Source organism: Mandrillus leucophaeus, unplaced genomic scaffold (genome assembly GCF_000951045.1).
Source record: "Mandrillus leucophaeus isolate KB7577 unplaced genomic scaffold, Mleu.le_1.0 Scaffold276, whole genome shotgun sequence".
Classification (NCBI taxonomy): Eukaryota; Metazoa; Chordata; class Mammalia; order Primates; family Cercopithecidae; genus Mandrillus; species Mandrillus leucophaeus.
In genome coordinates this window covers 32,579-51,974 of record NW_012102876.1, presented here as the reverse complement: position 1 = coordinate 51,974, position 19,396 = coordinate 32,579, and the positions used below count along the sequence as shown (strand labels likewise).

The 19,396-nt window shown below is 39.3% G+C and overlaps 1 pseudogene; it reads left to right on the top strand.

Annotated features, from left to right (window-relative positions):
• Positions 1 to 529: 529 nt before the first annotated feature.
• Positions 530 to 11,619, top strand: LOC105543154 (annotated as a pseudogene).
• The last annotated feature ends 7,777 nt before the right edge of the window (positions 11,620 to 19,396 follow it).

Genomic DNA, 19,396 nt, shown 5'->3' with positions numbered 1-19,396 from the left:
GCATGCGCAGTTCTCAATAGGGTTCCAGCTCCTGTGAGAATCTAATGTCACCGCTGATCTGACAGGAGATGGAGTTGAGAGGATAATGCTTGCTCACCTGCTGCTCACCTACTGCTGTACGACCGGGTTCCTAACAGGCCAAGGGGTTTGAGGACCCCTGATGCAGTAGAGAATGCTGTTTATTGTTGGTCTTTCAGCTTTTCTCATACAGTCGTAGGCATTTCTGTCCACAGGTTTTTTATACTGGGCTGCGCAGTTCGACCTTCAAGCCAGTAGGTGGTGCTTATGTGTTACAGCTGGTTTTGACCAACATGGTTGGGTTTATACTTGACCCTTGCTTACCAAGAGAAGCCCCAGGCGATGGGCTGATTCCTGGAGTACACAATGTTCCCAGCTCCCTCCTTAGCTCTGGGGGCAGCTGGGGCAAGACGGGCAGGGCCATACTGGGCAGGTCCGCCTGTAAGTCTCCCATTGGCAGGCACAAGCTCCAGCACCAAGTGAGAATCCAGTGGGTGGCCACCTAGTGCCCATGGAAAGTGGTTTTTCAGAAACAATTTGTGAGGCTAAATCCAATAGCAGAAGTAAGTTAAAAATTAGAAGAAATTTACAAGAGTTAATAAAAGCTTGAATTAAGAAAGAAGAAATCAGATACGTGAAGAACAAAATATAGCCGACAGACATTTAAGGTTTAATCATTTAATAACACTATGTAGGGCCTGATAGAATGTAGAGGATGAGGAAGAAAACAGTGTCTAAACTAAATCTTAGTTTTCCAGTATGGATAAGGAGGTAAATAGTCATACTGATTCCTGAAGCCAGGAAGACAAGATGAGAATAAGGGCGTTTCAAGAACAAAATCTGATGGGTTCTTTTGGACGTGAGGAACTTGAAGTGGCTGTAATGTATATTAAAAGTCTGGGAAATATCTAGGTGGCTTTATGAATCTGCAACTCGGAAAAGAAAATAGAGCAAGAAATAAGAATTTGGAAGTCCTAAGAATAAATTGCCTCTTAAAATCTGGACATATAGAAGAAAAAAAAAGGGAATTCAAACAATATTTAGTAAAGTGAAAATAACCTGTTTTTATTTTAATTTGTTGACTATAACTTTCTATGTTATATTATTCTGTACTATTTGGAGTTGACTAAAGAAAATGACTTTTGAAATAAGTTCATAAAATGCAAAGCCAGCTGAAGTGGAAAACTCACAATAGTGTTGACCTGAGTTAATTGAAAAGTTTCTAATATGTCTTTTTTATAATCTCCATGGTTTTCTCTTAGCTAACAAAATGTTTAGTATATATTAACTTTACGAGAGTTAAATCTCCCAAATATAAAGCATTAGCTAACCGTGTGTGTAAAGATTATATTAGTGAGATTAGCTCAGTCTGCCAAAGAATGATATGCAGAGTAATGAAGAAATTATATAAAGCTATCTTAATAGTGAAAATAAATCTATTAATCTTGTAACAGTCAGAGTTCAACTGGAGAACCAGAACCAGTAGGAGGGAGGGAGGGAGAATAAAGAAAATAATGACATATTACTATGGAGACTGACTACGCAAGTTGGAGATCAGTAAGGCAGTCATTCTGGGAAAAGCAGCAAACAAACAAAAAAACTGGAGCAAGCAGAAATGTAACTGGCACGGGACAAAGATATTGTTCACACGCAGTCAGGAGCAATGTAGAACTTTTTCTGTTTGCAGTTTTATTCAAGGAATGCCTAAAACTTCCTTTAACAGCCGTCCATTAAATTAGATCCAAGTAGATAATCTCCATAGATTAGAATCGAGATTAGGAACTTTAATTGCATCTACAAAATCTCTTCACAGTAGCAACCTAGGTTAGTATTTGCTTAAATAACTGGGAGAAATGTGTCTAGGCTACAAAATGGCTGCTTCCCTCTCTTACATTCTTGTAATTTAGCCAGATTGACATATTACAAAAACACTATAAGGTCTTTTGATTTAAAAAGTATTTAAAAATATAAATATGGTTTTATTCTAGATTTACTATGCAGCATCCCATAAGGAAAGAATGCCCTGAAAATGTCATTCATAATTCAATCAATGTACATTTTAATTAATATTTTTATTTTAATGCTAATAAATTAAAATTTTGATTGCTTAGATTATTCACTGTGTGCCTAATATCAGTACATTTTTATATGTAATTTTATATTCTTCAGTAGTATGAATTGTTCTATAGTGGTGGTTGTGGCCAGGTGCATGCATTGGATCTAAAATGTTAATAAATCATTTCATTAAAAACACACAAGATAAAATAGGCTACATCAATATTTGCTAATATCTTCACTTATATAATGGTGTTGAATAGTATATAGTATTTTTATTATTACTCATGCCATAAAATATTCAGTTTGTACCCTATTTATTTAGCTATTGAAAATAATGCTACAAAATACATTCTTTTGTATATGCCCTTGTCTGTGAGAAATTATCTCTGAAAGATTAGTAGGTATGATATTGCTCAGTTAAAGGAATTCGGGATATCAGATTTTGACAGGTACCTCAGGACTATGCTAATCCAGAGTAAGAAGGTCCTTCTCTGTCTTAAGCGGTCTATGATCTATGCACCAAATGAAGAATATAGTGAGTGGATATAGCTCAGATTTAAGTAAATTGAGTGGTTCCAAGTTACCTGCAGCCCCCAACAGGAAGAACCACAATGAAACCACCTGCTGGGGATCTGCCTCTTTACAGACTGAGAAAAATTTGAGAACAGTTTTTTTTGTTTGTTTGTTTGTTTGTTTTAATATGTTTTTATTTCCATAGGCTATTGGGGAACAAGTGGTGTTTGGTCACATGAGTTGTGAGATTTTGGTGCACCCATCATCCGAGCAGTATACATTGCATCCAATTTGCAGTTCTTTAATTCTTCACCCTCTTCCCATCCTTTCCCCCTGAGTCCCCAAAGTGCACTGTGTCATTCTCATGCCTTTGCATCCTCATAACTTAGCTTCCACTTATGAGTTAGAACATACAATGTTTGTTTTTATATTCCTCAGTTACTTTACTTAGAATAACAGTCTCCAATCTCATCCAGGTCACTACAAATGCCAAATTCATTCCTTTTTATGGCTGAGAACTCCTTCCTCTGTCTGTCTGTCTGTCTATCTATCTATCTATCTATCTATCTATCTATCTATATATATATCTATGTCACAATATCTTTATCCACTTGTTGACTGATGGACATTTGGGTTGGTTCCACATTTTTGCTGTTGCACATTGTGTCGCTATAAACATGCATGTGCAAATATCTTTTTCCTATAATAACTTATTTTCCTCTGAGTTGATACCAAATGGAGGGATTGCTTGATCAAATGGTAGTTCTATTTTAGTTATTTAAGGAATCTCCACACTGTTTTCTATAGTAGTTGTACTAGTTTACATTCCCACCAGCAGTGTAGAAGTGTCCCTCTTTACTGCATCCACGCCAACATCTTTTTTTTTTTAATTTTTTGATTATGGCCATTTTTGCAGGAGTAAGGTGGTATCACATTGTGGTTTTGATTTTCATTTTCCTTATTAGTGATGTTGAGCATTTTTGCTTATGTTTGTTTGTCATTTGTTTATCTTCTTTTGAAAATTGTCTATTCATGTCTTTAGCCCACTTTTTGTTAAGATTTTTTTTTTCTTTCTTGCTAATTTGTTTGAGTTCATTGTAGATTCTGGATATTAGTCCTTTTACAGATGTATAGATTGTGAAGATTTTCCCCCACTGTGTGGGTTGTCTGTTTACTCTGCTGACCATTCTTTTTGCCATGCAAAAGCTCTTTAGTTAAGTCCCAGCTATTTATCTTTGTTTTTATTGCATTTGCTTTTGGGTTCTTGGTCATGAAATCCTTGCCTAAGCCAACGTCTAGAAAGGTTTTTCCAATGTTATATTCTAGAATTTGTGTAGTTCCAAGTCTTAGATGTAAGTCTTTGATTCATCTTGAGTTGATTTTTGTATAAGTTGAGGATCCAGTTTCATTCTCCTACATGTGGCTTGCCAATTACCCCAGGACCATTTGTTGAATAGGGTGTCCTTTCCCCACTTTATAATTTTGTTTGCTTTGTCAAAGGTCAGCTGGCTGTAAATATTTGGGTTCATTTCTGGGTTCTCTATTCTGTTCCATTGGTCTGTATGCCTATTTTTATACCAGTACAATGTTATTTTGGTGGTGAATAGAGGCCTGGAGAATGGGGATGTAATGTCCAGGGGTCAGACAGGCAGATTCAGCACAGTCTCACTAGCAATTAGAAAGGGGATAGGAAAAGGGAAAGGTGGTGAAGACTAGAGGCAGGTTTATGAAAGGAACCAGAGCCCTTGGTTGGGTAGATATGGGAGTGGAGGGCGATTCCAGCTTGTCTTCTGCAGCATGAACACCCTGAACCCCTGCCACAAACAGACATCTATACACAGCAGCCCTCCTGTGACTAAGATTCCTGGTTATTTCCTTGCTTGATGCAGGAGTGAGAGGGGTTAGAGAGGTAACTGACCAGGTATCTAAGCCCTCTGCCCATGGGTAGTGTTGGGAACCTTGGCTTCTAGCTCCAAAGCAGCTACAGCAAATTTTCAGGACAATGGCCTGATTTGTGGCCCAGACTTCTTGGCATTGTCGTGTCCCACTGGTTAGCAGCTGAGAGTCCTGCTGCTGTGACCTGAGAATAGACAAAACACATGTTGGTTACTCTAAAGCTGTTCAAGGCTGGCTGTCATAACTGTGGCTAGAAAAAGTTTTAGTGGCTTTGCTTAGTGTTTTCAGATAATTTGTAAATCAGTTTTCAGTTAAATTGTGAAGTTGATCTGTTTTATTCTGTTGTTGTTTGAAAATTAAGAAAGAAAATTATAGGAATTCTGTTCTTTTAAGGATATTTTATTGTTTCTGTTTAATGTTTATTTAGATAAGTGTATTTAATTTTCTATTATTTTATGTTACATTTTAACTGCAAATCATATTGAGTTGCAGTTTAATTTAATTTTCTATTATTTTACGTTATGTTTTTAACTGCAACTCATATTGATTTACAGTTAAAATGTAACATAAAATAGTAGAAAATTAAATAGGACTTTATTTAGCTTTAAGATGTTTTAATTTGGAAAATGTTTAACTAAATGTATAAGTAAAGCTATGGAAAAAATTTGCATATATAAGGATAGAATTGGTCCTCAGATCCAGCAATAGCTGAGCAAATAATTTTAGTGCTTTGGGAGGCAGATGTTGGAGGATCGCTTGAGCTCAGAAGTTCGAGGTTACAATGAACTATGGTTGCACCACTACACTCCAGCCTGGGCAACAGAGCAAGACCCTGTCTCAAAAAAAAAAAAAAAATCTGCATTTTACTGGAGGAGGGACGCTGATAGTGTTACTCTCCCCTCCCATTATTAGATAGATCAAAGAAAAATGTGAGAATAAAACCCACCCTGCAGATTGCAGTGAGGATTGTGTGCAGTGTGTGCCAAGAACAACACAGTGTCCAGCATGACATCCTCTTCACTGACATCCTCTTCCTCTCTTGCCATTTTCTTTTTTTTAATGTACAAAATTCATAGCTTTATAGGGAGGAATGGGAGAAAAATATGACATAGTCTGGTCCAAAACTATAAAAGGGAAACATAAAACAAAAGTTACCAGATGACATAGCAAAGGGATCCTCAGACATATAGAGGCCAGGAGACAAAAGAGAAATATTTTCTTAGCAGGGAAGAAGAACTCTGAAAATGTTTCTCTGTTGTGAGAAATCCAGCAGCCAACACATTAGCAATCAAGTATTTTATCAAGGGGATAGATATTGGTTTTACAAAGTTGTTAACCATAGGTCTGCTTCGTGATAGTATTTTTTCATACTGCAAAATTTATTAGGAACCAGTTTTTACACTAGTTTCCAGGACTAAAAATTTTACCAATCAATTCACTATTCTTGTTACCCAGGAGGGTAGAGATGATCACCGATCACAGATCTGCCTAGTGTTAACTAAGGACAATTTATTACACAGAAAGACTCGTGTGTGTGCCTGCACATGTGTGTGTGATTTAATCACAAATTGAAGGTTTAAAGTTTGCATTGGTAGAAGATAATTCTTTCTGACTCCTGGCTTCAGAGTCCCATGTTTATTGGGAGAAAAGAAAGTCAAGCTGGGAAGAATAGTAGCCCTGTGCCCTCCAGGACGACAGCCTGTTTGGGAATTGTGAGGCTTCATGCTTTCCAGAAGACTTTGGAACTAGGAGGATGTCACCAGTGACTAGCACAGTGCCACCTTCCTTACATCTGTCTATCAGCCCTCCTCAGGGCATCCAAATGTGGCCCTCTCCTTAACTCCTTCCTCTGCTTCTCTTCTCCCAGCCCTGGGATCTGAGCTCTCTCTTTACCTGTGCACAGTATCTACTTAGGGAAGCCCCAGCACCTGCTGCAGTCAGGGCTGCAGCCCTGAGCTGAGTCTAGTAGAAATTTTGTAAACTAAAGATAGCATAAGATTATTATACACTGCAGGTGGAAATGTAAATTAGTCCACCCACAATGGAAAGCAGTCTGGAGATTTCTCAAAGAACTTAACACAGAACTACCATTTGATACAATTATCCCATTACTTAGTATATGCTCAAAAGAAAATAAATCATTCTACTAAAGCGACACATGCACTCCTATGTTCATGGCAGCACTATTCACAATAATAAAGACAAAATCAACCCAGGTGTCCGTCAATGGCACACTGTATAAATAAAATGTGGTACATATACACCATGGAATACTACACAGCCATAAAAAAGAATGAAATCATGTCCTTTACAGAAATGTGGATGGAGCTGGAGGCTGTAATCCTAAGCCAATTAATGCAGCATCAGAAAACTAAATGCTATGTATTCTTACTTACATGCGGGAGCTAAGCACTGAACACACATAGGCATCAGTATGGGAAACATAGACTCTGGACTACTTGAGGGTGGAGGGAGAGGGATGGGTTAAAAAACTACCTGCTCGGGGAGGTCTCTACAGCCTGTCTCGCCTGTCTCTCTCTGGATCGCTCCTTCTACTCCTCTTCTGTTCCTGGTAGGCCTTGTGCCCACCGAGTTACCTGCCCTCAAGCCTCTGCCCAGAGAAGCACAGCCGCAGGGGCGCGTCCTGTCGCTCCGCCCCGCCATTTACCCTCCCCTGAGCCCGGGTGCCTGGCTCAGGCCTCTCGGTTCGAGGAGACCTGGGACCCCGCATCTGCCTGCGCTACCCAGCGCTTCTGCCCTGGTGTGCGAAGCACCACACCCTCTTCTGCCCTGTGCCGGGCCTGGAGGCGCCCCTTTCAGATCTCAGCCGCTACCACAGCGGCTGCCGCACGCGGGAGGGCGTGACATAGGGTTGGCTTTCCCAGCTGGCTGCCACACAGGAGCTCTAGTTGCTTAGCTCGCCCCGTGGAGAGACCTGAAATCAAGGCATGACTTAACAGCGTATCTTGTAAGAGAAAAGCTGAACTCAAAGGCAGATTGCTAGACCGGACTTTGTTACAAGCAGGACTGCGATGATGCTTACAGCACTGAAGTGAACTCCAGGCTAGGTACAGAAAGTGGCTTCTCTGCTTTCCCTGCCAAGTACAAGCGTATACACGTTGCAGACTTGAATCACTGAAGATGTAAGCCAGCTGTTACTCTCATATTGGGAGACACCCTGTGGACAACATGAAGACTGTCCCTTATCAAAGTCTTTAGTAAACAGGAAGGAGTCAAGGTTAAAGAACGTGTTTGATTACCCAGACTGCAGTGTTTTGGAAAATGAACCAAGGCCTGGGTTTTGCTCTGGAAGCCTGTCTTGCCTGCTTCTATCATCTGGCGCTCTGCATGTGAGTCTTGCAGCCATATGGACACTGCTGTATGTTACTGTCATGATTCTCTGCTCTTCTGTTAGTTCAGACCTGGCACCTTATTTCATTTCTGAGCCACTCTCTGCCATCCAGAAACTTAGTGGACCTATAGAACTCTATTGTTCTGCCAAACCTGTGACCATTCATATCTCAAGGTCGCAAAATGTGAAAAATAGAAGAGAAACATGGAATATATTAAGATTCATCAGGGGACTCTGACAATTTTTTTCTCTTAACTCTTCCCTTTTGGGTTACTACCAATGCATTTTCAACGATAGGTCAATGTTGTTGTAAGTGGCCCTGTAACAGTATCCACAGCAGTTCTTGGTGATTTTGGTTCACCCACAAAACATGTTATTACAGCAGAAGAAAAAAGTGCTGTTTTCATTGGCTGCAGTGAACCAGAGAGTAACCCCAAAGCTGAGGTGTGCTCTAAAATCCAGGGAAAGTGGCTGAAGCATTCCACAAAGAATTACTTAATCCTTCTATCGAGACATCTTCAAATTTTGAATGTATCCTTAGAGGACAAGAAATCATACAAATATGCGGCTTATAATCCTGTCACACATGAATTAAAAGTTGAACCCATTGGCCAAAAGCTCCTTGTGAGTCACCTTTCTTCAGATGATTTTGGCATTCTTCATCCTGCTTGTTCACAGGTATTAGTTGTTTTTTCACATATTCTTCTAACCTTGGAGTGTGTCGTTAGTGGGGTCTCAGCTCCTCAAGTGTGTTGGCTAAAGGACAAGCAGGATATTGCCCCAGGAAGCAACTGGAGAAGGTTGTATTCTTATGTTGCCACAGATAGCACTGACCCAGTGGACTCTGGAAACTATTCCTGCATAGTGGGAAACAAGACTGGAGATGTGAAATATGTAACATACATGGTTAATGTGCTTGAATATGCTCCCATTTCTAAAGGACTACAGGATCAGATAGTGTCTCTGGTGCCACAGTACATGTTACCAGTCATATTCATGGAAACCCACCTGCCAACCGTACCTGGTTTTATATTGCACAGCCTATTCATCCTTCCCCATGACATCTAATTGCAAGAAATTGACTGAAAGTCAGTGGGGTTATTATGGAAGATACTGGGCTGTATCAGTGTTTAGCAGATAATAGGACTGGATTTATGCAGTCTACTGGAAGACTTGAAATTGAAAAAGACAATGGATTCAAACCAGTTATAATCATGGCACCAGCAAGTGCAAAGGTGATAGGTGGAGACTTTGTCATTCTGTCCTGCCATGCCACTGGGCTGCCAGTTTCGGTCATTCCTTGGTTATGACAGCTATGGGTTAATAGCCAGCCATTTTGCTTAAGTCCTTAGACCTAAGTCCCAAAAGTCACACTTATCAAGGTCTGCAATCTTGGACGTGAAGCCTGACTACTTCCTCATGTCCCAAGTTGACTCAAACTCTCTCCATATTTTGGATGTGACTCAGAAACATGTGGGGAAACACATATGGGAAGCTCCAGACGGACACAGTACCACACAGGGAGAAGCATCTCTCATGGTTGTTCCTTTTGAAACAAATACAGAAGTGGAAACAGTCATACTTTCTGCTGCTACTCAGAATGATAAAAGAAATAAAAGGGATGGTTCAGAAACTGGATTGAGCTCATGTCCAGTTAAGGTACATCCCAGTGCAGTGGAATCAGCATCAGAGAAAAATGTTAATGGCATCGCTGTTCCTGTTGCCCACATCATACTGATCCCCTGACAGACCCACACACCAGATACGTACAAGCTGATGTGGAGGGCAGGCGGGAATGGTGGGCTATCCATTAATGGGTATTTTATGACATATCAAAAGCTGAACAATGGGGTTGGTTTAGTAGGAATTTAACATACAGTTCAAGTCCCAGGGAGTGAAAATGAGCTCCATTTAGCTGAACTAGGGCCATCTAGTCTTTACAAAGTCTTGCTGGTAGCAAGAAGTGGAGCAGGTGAAGGACAAACTGTCATGCTTACCTTCTGAACCAGCAAAGAAAAAAGAGCATTGACAAAAAACATCCAGGCATTCTCTCCACCCATGGGCATCCCTAAGTATCCTGTTGTTTCAGAAGCTGCAAACAATTTTGGAGTGGTACTTACAGATTCTTGAAGACACAGCGAAGTTCCAGAGGCACCAGATGGCCTTGCTATCTCCAATGCATCAGAGACATTGGTCTATGTCACTTGGATTCTTCTGGAAAATTGGGTTTCTCCAATCACTGCCTTCAAAGTTAAATATAAAAGGATGAGGACCAGTGATTGACTAGTGGCAACTGAAGATATCCTTGCTTCCAAAATATCCATGGAAGTTCATAGTTTAGAAACGGGTTCAACATACAAATTGAAAGTCATTGCTATCCATCATTAGGAAGGGAGTTTTAGGAGTCCAGAGTCTTGTCCTTATCAGGTGGCTGGGTTCCCCAGTCATTTTTTCAACCATCCAGTAATGAAACTCACATTGCATACACAGAGGCTGTCAGTGTTACCCAGATAGTGCTAAAGTGGACATACATTCCATGAAGTAACAATAACACTTCCATTCTTTTGTATCTATTGCCGACCATCAGATAGTGACAATGACAGTGATTACAAGACAGATGTAGTAGGAGACTCAAAGGAGTGGCACATGATTGGCCATCTGCTGTCAGAAACTTCCTATGGCATTAAAATGCAGTGCTTCAGTGAAGAAGAGTGAGTTTAGCAATGTGACGATCCGCAAGACTACAGAAAAACGTGTTCCTGGGGTTTCTGAGTATCCGAAAGGCTTGAGTATCCCTCTGAATTCCTCAGAAATGAAGGAAACGTGAGGCCTGCAACCAGCCCTGCCAGAAGCAGTGACATGTTATATCTGATCCTTGACCATATGCTGGGTGTAATGGTCCTTATTTTTGTGGCTTTTTATTGCAATGTGCCTGTGGAAGAATCACCAGTAGAATACCATACAGAAATATTACCCACTGGCATATCTCTACCAGGGATCAGATATTAATGGGCAGATGGTGGAATACACCACTGTCTCAGGAGCAAATGAGATAAATGGAAATGTTCATGGAGGCTTCCTGAGCCATGACAGTCAGCAGTGGCTGTTCCCACCTTCACCATAAGGTCCTCAATGGAATCAATGTAATTGTGAATGGGAGCTTAAATGGAGGACTTTACTCTGGGCACACCAACTCTCTAATCAGGACACGTGGATTTTTAACAGCCTCATTATCTAGTGAACGGTGGTGAAATGTACATAGTGGTACCTCAGATTGACCCTCTGGAATGTGTTAACTGTCAAAATTGTTGAAACAACAATAGCTGTTTCACCAAAACTAATAGCAATTTCAGCAGTATCCCTCTTCCTGTGGTCTCTAGGGTGGCACCTTGTCCTCAGTATGGTGTGGGAATCAGGCCCCTCAGTCAAATGAAGGTCCCCATGTGCCTGGCTTCTGTGTCCCTGATTGTGGCCAGTTACCTCAGGAGAGCATCAAGAACAATGTGGAACCAATCTCTACTCAGCATACTTGCTGCCAGGATAATAGAAACAATGTCAGCTCTAATCACATAGAAGATCCAGAAGAGTTCATCAGAGGAGACAGTTGTGTCTCTTCAGAAATGAACAGTAACACTTTACATTGGAATCCTCTTATTTTGCCACCTATCTCAGAGGACTGTGCTGAAAAGACAACATGGCCTCCTCCTGGTGTTCCTTTGGGCAGTCACTCAGGGGTCCTCCAGCAGCCCCAGGAAACCAGAGGCTGTGCAAACAACCAGTAATGTTCTGACTTCAATCCTGTAACTAACTGCACAAAACAGGCCTGTGAATGAACTGTGTGAAGGACTTTAATTCAAATCAGAGAAAATCATTATTTATTTATAGTATAATGTCGTATGAATGTATCTTAAAATGTGTGGCCTTTTATATTATTTATGCCTTAAAAGTTTTCTTACCCATTTTTTTCCTCCCTGTCAGTAAGAAACAACCTTGTTTTGCATAGCTTTCAGTAACCTGGAGAGCAGAGGGATTATTTCATGTTTTCTAACAACCGTAGTGGCAGTTAGAACTCCTTTTGCAAAGGATCCCATCTCTTGGCTGCTTCAGCTCAGAGGAAATGCAGAGGCCAATTGAAGGTTGCCACCACTCAGGTTTTCAGATGGAAAATTGTCTTTTAATAGTGTATTATCAGACTTTCTGAGAACACTTTGAAGTCAGCCACAGTTTTGACCCAGTGTTTATAATAGCAGACCTGGCTGATGAATTTTATAAGAATGCCTTCCACAAAAGTGGTAATGTGACCGGACGGCTTTCTCTCTATCTGCACGTGGGCACAAGTGATGTTCAGTCTTCTAGGCACTAGTCGTAAGCGGTGTCATGGACATGGTAAGGTGTAAGGTGTCATTGAATGATTGCAGTATGCAGAAGAGGAGCAAAGGCCAGAGAGACAAATAATGCCTTCATGTCCCACTGCTTTAAAATTACATTAATTTATAAAATGACCAGTATGGGGCTCTTTTTGACTGTTTCTAGGAGTAGGAACAAAATAGACTTTAAGTGGTGTCTTGAAAAGAAAGATACACATTTTCTGAAGAAAAAAAGGGGAGGGCTGTGGGAAGCTTGTCTTGGAGGGAGTTCTTCAGTCTGCTCCATGAGCCTAGGAGCGTGCACATGGTGTCACACTGCCAGAAACCAGCCATCCTCTCACTTCCAACAGGGGCAACAGCCTGAAGATGTGAGTGTCAGAACATACCTACTTTGGAAGAAAAGCGTTTTCTTTTTTTTTTTTTCTGTAGTTTCCTGCCATTTTTTTCAGAATGTCATGCTTGTAAAATGGCACCTGAAGCATTGGTCAGCAGAGCTCCTGACCACTGCTGCCTCTGCATGACAAGGACATTTGCAGCTGCCTTTAGAAGGCTCTTCTCCACAGTAATAAATAATAATAATACATTTTTTTAAAACTATCTATTTAGTACTATGCTGACTACCAGGGTGACAGGATCTGTATTCAAACGTCAGCATCATGCAATACTCCCATGTAACAAATATGCACATGTACCCCCTGCATCTAAAATAAAACTTGAAATTTAAAAATATGTATTGTATAAAATTATCTGCAAGTCACTCATGTGGAAAGCACTTTGGTTTATACTTCACTAGAATATATATATATACACACACATACACACACACACACACACACACACATACTTCACAGATAAAAGAACAGTGCTTGGAAAATTAGCTTACAAATTGAAAAAATATATAAATGACTACTTTGAAATATATATATATATATACACATATATATGCAAATTTCATTTGAGAGTAAGTACACTTTTGGCTTCTGAGGTGAACATATTCTTGATGATAAATATTTGCCATAAATTCAGTTAAACATTAAAGTCAGGAATATCCATATTTACTTATCTCTATTTCTACCTAACTCTGTATTTCAAAAGTTGGGACTAACCCTCCCAGTTAGATTTTATCCTTTATCATTGAATGTATGTGTGGCTTGGAGACAGCTTTCACTGGTCAGGAAGTTTACAGTTACATCCCACATTCAGTGGACTAACAGCTCAGAGGTCCTCTCTCTGGTTACTGCTAAGGCAGTCCTTGGTCAGGTTTCCAGATCACAAGAGATGATTGTGAATTTATTTTTAAGTCTAGCTTCTAGGAATCACTCCCTGGAATAGAATAATTTATTGTTCACCCAGTATTCACTCAGAATTTGTGCTTTAGCTCTTCAGTCAGTAGGGCTAAAGGCTCTTTATTGATGAATCAGTGGTTAGCTTGGGGAATGCTTACAAATTTGACTATTTCCACCTTGATTGCTCTAGAGTAGGTGCAGTCTAACAGATCCGGAGCTCCAGAAATTAGGGACCCTAAGACATCTTTTCTTGGCTTTCTCTTTGCCTGGTTTTCTCTGGTAAACTTCTGACTGGCTGTCAGAAGTTTATTTGTTGCTACAAAGCATGCTACAGATTCCAAGCTTCTCTTTAATGTTCCTAACCAAGGTCTCCATTGTTTTTGACAATGCCCTTGGGAATGTACCTTTTCATGACCAATTCAAAATCAATCATTACTGTGAGGCGCTGAGCAAAGCTCTCAGATTTTCTGGCCTGTCAGTCCTCCTAGATGAATCTCTGCATCACTGCAAAGGAGTTGACAGTGGCTTCTCTAGCACTCACACACACTGAACAAGTCTGTGCTGGGGTAGGTAGGGGGATGGTGTCCCCCAGTGTTTTGTCTTATCCTTTGAGGGATGGAAGATACAACCAGTGGGAAACTTGGGCATAGCAACCCTAGACCTGCTGTTCCGGGGTGGAGATTCTACCCTATCAGTGGAGGTTGTATGTGCATTATCTCATCCAGTCTTCACAATTATAAGAGAAATATATTTCTCTCACAAGCTTATAAGAACAGCCAATTAACCTGAAGTTTAAATTATTGGCAATATTTAGGCCAGGCATGGTCTCTCATGCCTATATTTCCAGTACTTTGAAAGGCTGAGGTGGGAGGATCACTTTCTCTCATAATTGTGAGGACAGAATAAGATAATGCACTTAAAATTTGATTATCCACTGCCTGTATCTAGTATTCCTTCTATTAATTCTAGTCATTTTTTATGAATGAATTTTCATATTTTCATGAATTATTCTTAAACATTAAGAACTATTCTTATGAAGGTGCAATCATAAAGTATTTGATATTCAAGAACACATTTTAAGACACAGATTATTCTTATAATGAAAGAGAATGAAACACAAATAATTTAAACTTCGGTTTAATTGGCTGTATTTAAGCCTGGCATGGTGGCTTGTGCCTATAGTCCTAGCAATTTTTGAGGTTAAGGTAAGAGGATCTTTTGAGCCCAGGAGTTTGAGACAATACTGGGCAACAGATTGAGACTCTGTCTCTCCAAAAAAAAAAAAAAAAAAAATTACTCAGGCATGATGGTGCAGCCTGTAGCCAGCTATTTGGGAGGCTGAGGTTGGAGGATTGCTTGATCTGGGGAGGTTGAGGCTGCAGTGAGCTGTGATCTCACCATTGCACTCCAACCTGGGAGAAAGAGTGAGAGCCTTTCTCAAAAATAGAACAAAACAAAACAATAACAAAAAACTGGCCTTATTTATCCACTCTTCCTTATTGCTCTAACAGTAGTACTCTAATATACAATGAGATTCTATACAAGATGAAGATGGTTAAAAGAGTGTAATACTATTAAAATATAAATGACTACAGAATTGTATGTTTGCATTAATCCTATCATTGAAATAACCCATTATGCAACCCATCTGTCATTAAACTTTTGTATCAGGGTTTCTCCTTACAGATGGAGTCAGCCTTTTTTAGACTTTGCTTTCAGCAATCCTCACTAAAGGAGGCATTACTGGATTGCTTTAAATAAATTCAAAAACTACATGTCAAAAACTTTGGATGTATTTGTTATGTGCCATATTGCCAGTAATTAAATTAAATGCTAGAAAATACACCATGAAATATGATATTTGATATACAGTTGGACCTCCATGTGATAGGGTTCTGCACCCATGGATTCAACTCACCACGGATGAAAAATATTCAGGAAAAAAAATATCGGATGGTTTCATTGGTACTCAACATGTGCAGATTTTTTTTTTTTTTGCTTGTCATTATTCCCTAAATAATACAATGTAACAACTACTTACACAGCATTTACATTGCATTCAGTATTTTAAGTAATCTAGAGATAATTAAAGTACATTGGAGGATGTGCTTAGTCTACTTGCAAATAATTCGCCATCTTATGTAAGGACATCTGAGGCTTATTAGCATCCAAGAATTTTGGTATCTGTGGGGAGTTCTGGAACCAATTCTCAATTGATACTTAAGGAAAGGCTTCATACAAAATTAACATGATCAAAATATAGGTATTTCTGATAATAAAGATATTTTAATGCACGTGTATTTTTAAAATTTCAAAGAACTAAATAAATTTGGAATTGTATTAAAATGTAGTGAGGCTTCTGAGTATTCTGTATTTTCTGAAGCAAAAAGTGAGTCTTACTTTCTATTCTGATAATGACATGTTTCCAGGTAACTGTGTCTGTAGGATGCCATCAGTGAAATTACTAAAACCTTACAGATTTTCAGTCTTTTTATCCGTATCATTTCCATTCTGTTAAGATCTGTGTCCATCAATAGTTTGCCTGAGCTAAAGAAAATTTGCTGAGCCTATCGATTTGATAAACAGTCCAATTTACAACTTTATTAAATAATATTTCTCAATATCCGTATTGATTTTAGTTGCATTCAGTAGCCAGAATCAAGAGAAATACAGGAATAAATTTGGTAGCCTTTTAAACAGTAGTTTCATGTGTTTTTATCAATTATTTTGTGCATTTATTTTTTTATTCAAACAGACAATTATTGAATATCAGTTATATCTTAAGCATTGTGTACTTTATTGGAATATACCTGTGTGTGGTACAAACACAATTCTTTTCATGTAATTTGAAAACCAGAAAAGAAGCCCAATATTACATTGTGAGTTTTACAAAGAAAAGTATAAGATTTTCTGAGTCTATACAACAAATAACCTAATCTAGTCCAGGAGCTAAAGAAAGAATTCCCTAAAGAAATGTTGAAACTTACACTTGATGAAATGGGACTTAGCAGGTATGGAACAGAGAAAAGAAAATAACAGGTTGGGGGAAGAAACCTGTGCTCTTGCATTAGCCCATCAGTTTGCATAAACACACTCAGGTATTTATTTACCTGGGCTGGCTTAGAGATCAAGGGAAAAGAAAAGACACTGCAGAAAAGAAAAGACATGCACAGTATTCTAAGAGAGAGTATTTTTATTCAAAGAAAATCAAACAAATGTATACTTCTACACTTTTAAAAATGGTATAAAAAATGTTTCATAGAAATAGATAAAGAAAATCAAGTAGTCAGTAGGTTAGCATTCTCAGAAGCTGGTGTTTCTGAAACCTTTGGTCAAGTTACTGACTTATCCCTGATTCTGTGAGTCCAAAGCAAAGGAAAGGTATAAGAGGGTAAGGGAAAGAACCTGACAGGTTACAAATGAGAAAATTGTTGGCCACATTAATCATGCCACATTCATAATCTAGAAACACCCCCATCTGGCCTAGAGGCCTTTCTGTATCCTGAGGTAATAGTGGTGATTCAGGGTCCATCAAGACAGAGAAAACATATAGTAATGTGAATAGGGAGAGTTAATATAAAGAATGATTAATTGTAACAGCATTTGAGCAAGGAAATATTGTCTAGTAGAATGTAAGGAGAAGTCTAAATAATATGTGATAAGCACATATAAAGAATTGCCATTGTTTCCAGGGGGAAGTTGGAGTAGCCAATGAAGATTCCCCTTACCCTTCAGCCTCACTGAATGTTTAGAAGTCGCTGTGCTGTTGCTCTTGAAAAACTTGCTTTAAATCCACACTTCAGAGCTCCCCAGAGACTTGCCTTCTGGGCCACTGGTGAAGCTGTTTATGAAGAAATGTCATGCCAGACAGGCTCCACTGCAAATATGGAAAAGGGTAGTATCAGGAGAAGCTCGTGGCTGCTGAGTTCTCATGGGCCCCAGTGAACTTCAGGAAGTGGGTGCTACAGCAGCAGTCTGAACTACACAATCTGGGCATTGGTGTATCCCTGTATACCCTTCGGGCCAGACACTGGAGGTGTCATTTCCAAAGCAGATTGGAAGCGCTTTTTTGGAATTTCTCTCCAAAGCTTTCTATTCACAAAGATTGACATCATAACACATGGCAAAGGAAAAGTATTTGAAGGATCCAGATCTATTTATGTGAACAATCAAGAGTGAGTTTGTAGTGGATAACCCAAAGTTGGATAAATGGTGCATCACAAAATATATTTATTCATTTTCTGCTGTTGTACATTTGGAATGATTTTTGTATTTTGATTTTTGTGAACATGTCTCCTAATGCAAATACTTAATAGATTTTCTTTCCTGACAGTATCTTCTGATAGGTGGAATGTCTGGGTTATATAATTTGTGGATCATCAATTCTACTGGGCAATGCCACAGCGATTCAAACTACTTTCATTTATTTATGTTTTCACTGACAAGGTAGTCATGTTATACAAAATAATAGAAGTATGGATGATTGTGGCAAGTTAAAGAAATACAAAGAACTCACCCTTACTAGAATCCAAGGCATTTGTGGGAGGAACAATTCGTACATTGAGCACCGAATACATCAATTACGTTTTGGAAGACATTGAGAGGAGTGTAACTAATTTCTTGTAGTTTATCAAAATCCCATAATGAGGTTAAGCAGGTAGGAATATAGGCACATTTGCATTTCATCAAGCATTCTGGCGTAGATGTAACGGAAGGACAACAAGCCAGCAAGAGGACAGAACTAATATTCTCTTGTGTGTATGAGACAGGATCTCACTCTGTTCCCCAGGTGAGAGTCAGTGGCACAATCCTGGCTCAATGCAAACTCTGCCTCCTGGGCTCAGGAAATTGTCCACCCTGAGATTCCCCTGTAGCTGAGATTACAGGCGTGCACCATCATGCCTGTCTAATTTTTCTATTTTTTGTGGAGATGGAGTCTCACCATGTTGCCTAAGTTGACCTCGAACTTCTCAGCTTGACTGGTCAAACCACCTAAGCGTCCAAAAGTGCTGGGATTACAGGCATGAGCCACCATGCCACGTCCCGAAATCTTTTCTCATGATAACTACTGTCACATAGACTTTACTATCAGAAAAGATAAGACTACCCTCATCCTTTGGGTTTTAGCTTAGGTATTGTTTCTTTTAGGAAGACTTTTAGGACGACTGTCCCTTCCTTTCCATCAACTAGACCATGAGCTCCTTAAGGACTTAGTCTTGTTTTGTTTTTTTTAACTTTTTTTTTTTACTTTACTTTTCGGGATACATATGCAGAATGTGCAGGTTTGTTACTATTTTGGCTCCAATCTCTAGCTGTAAGGAGAGTTCATAGTAGGCACTCATTTTGTGAGTGATCAGAATAGTGCACACATGAGACCCTCTGAGACATTCTGTGCTTTGAAAAGAAGAGCTGCACTGCACACTAGGATTTCCACAATGCCTTTGTTACGGGGTTTGGCTGAGCATGCTCACAGGCTTTTTGTCATGTCATTGATAGAGAGTTGGACAGTATGGTAGATGTGGGACCGTGTGCATATTGTTATTCAAAAAAAATGGACTACTTGAAAGATTTGAGAACTTTCAATCAATTCTGCCAGCATGCAATAAGCATCCCCCAAAAATATTGTATGTAATTTGGTGGCTTAGGAACATACTTTGGCAACATATGTCATGTCACTGAAAGGAAAACAGGTTTCAGAGACTGTCTGGTTTCAAACCCTAGCTCTCCTACTTCATTAGAATATGCCTATGGGCAAATTATTAAAGTTTCCTGTTCTTACCTTTCTTAATCTTTAAATCAGTGTAAAATATTATTTATCTCATGGTATTGTTGTAAGAATTAAGTAAGATGGAACATGTGAAGCACTCAGAGCAGTTTTTAGCACAGAGTTGGTAATCAATAAATGT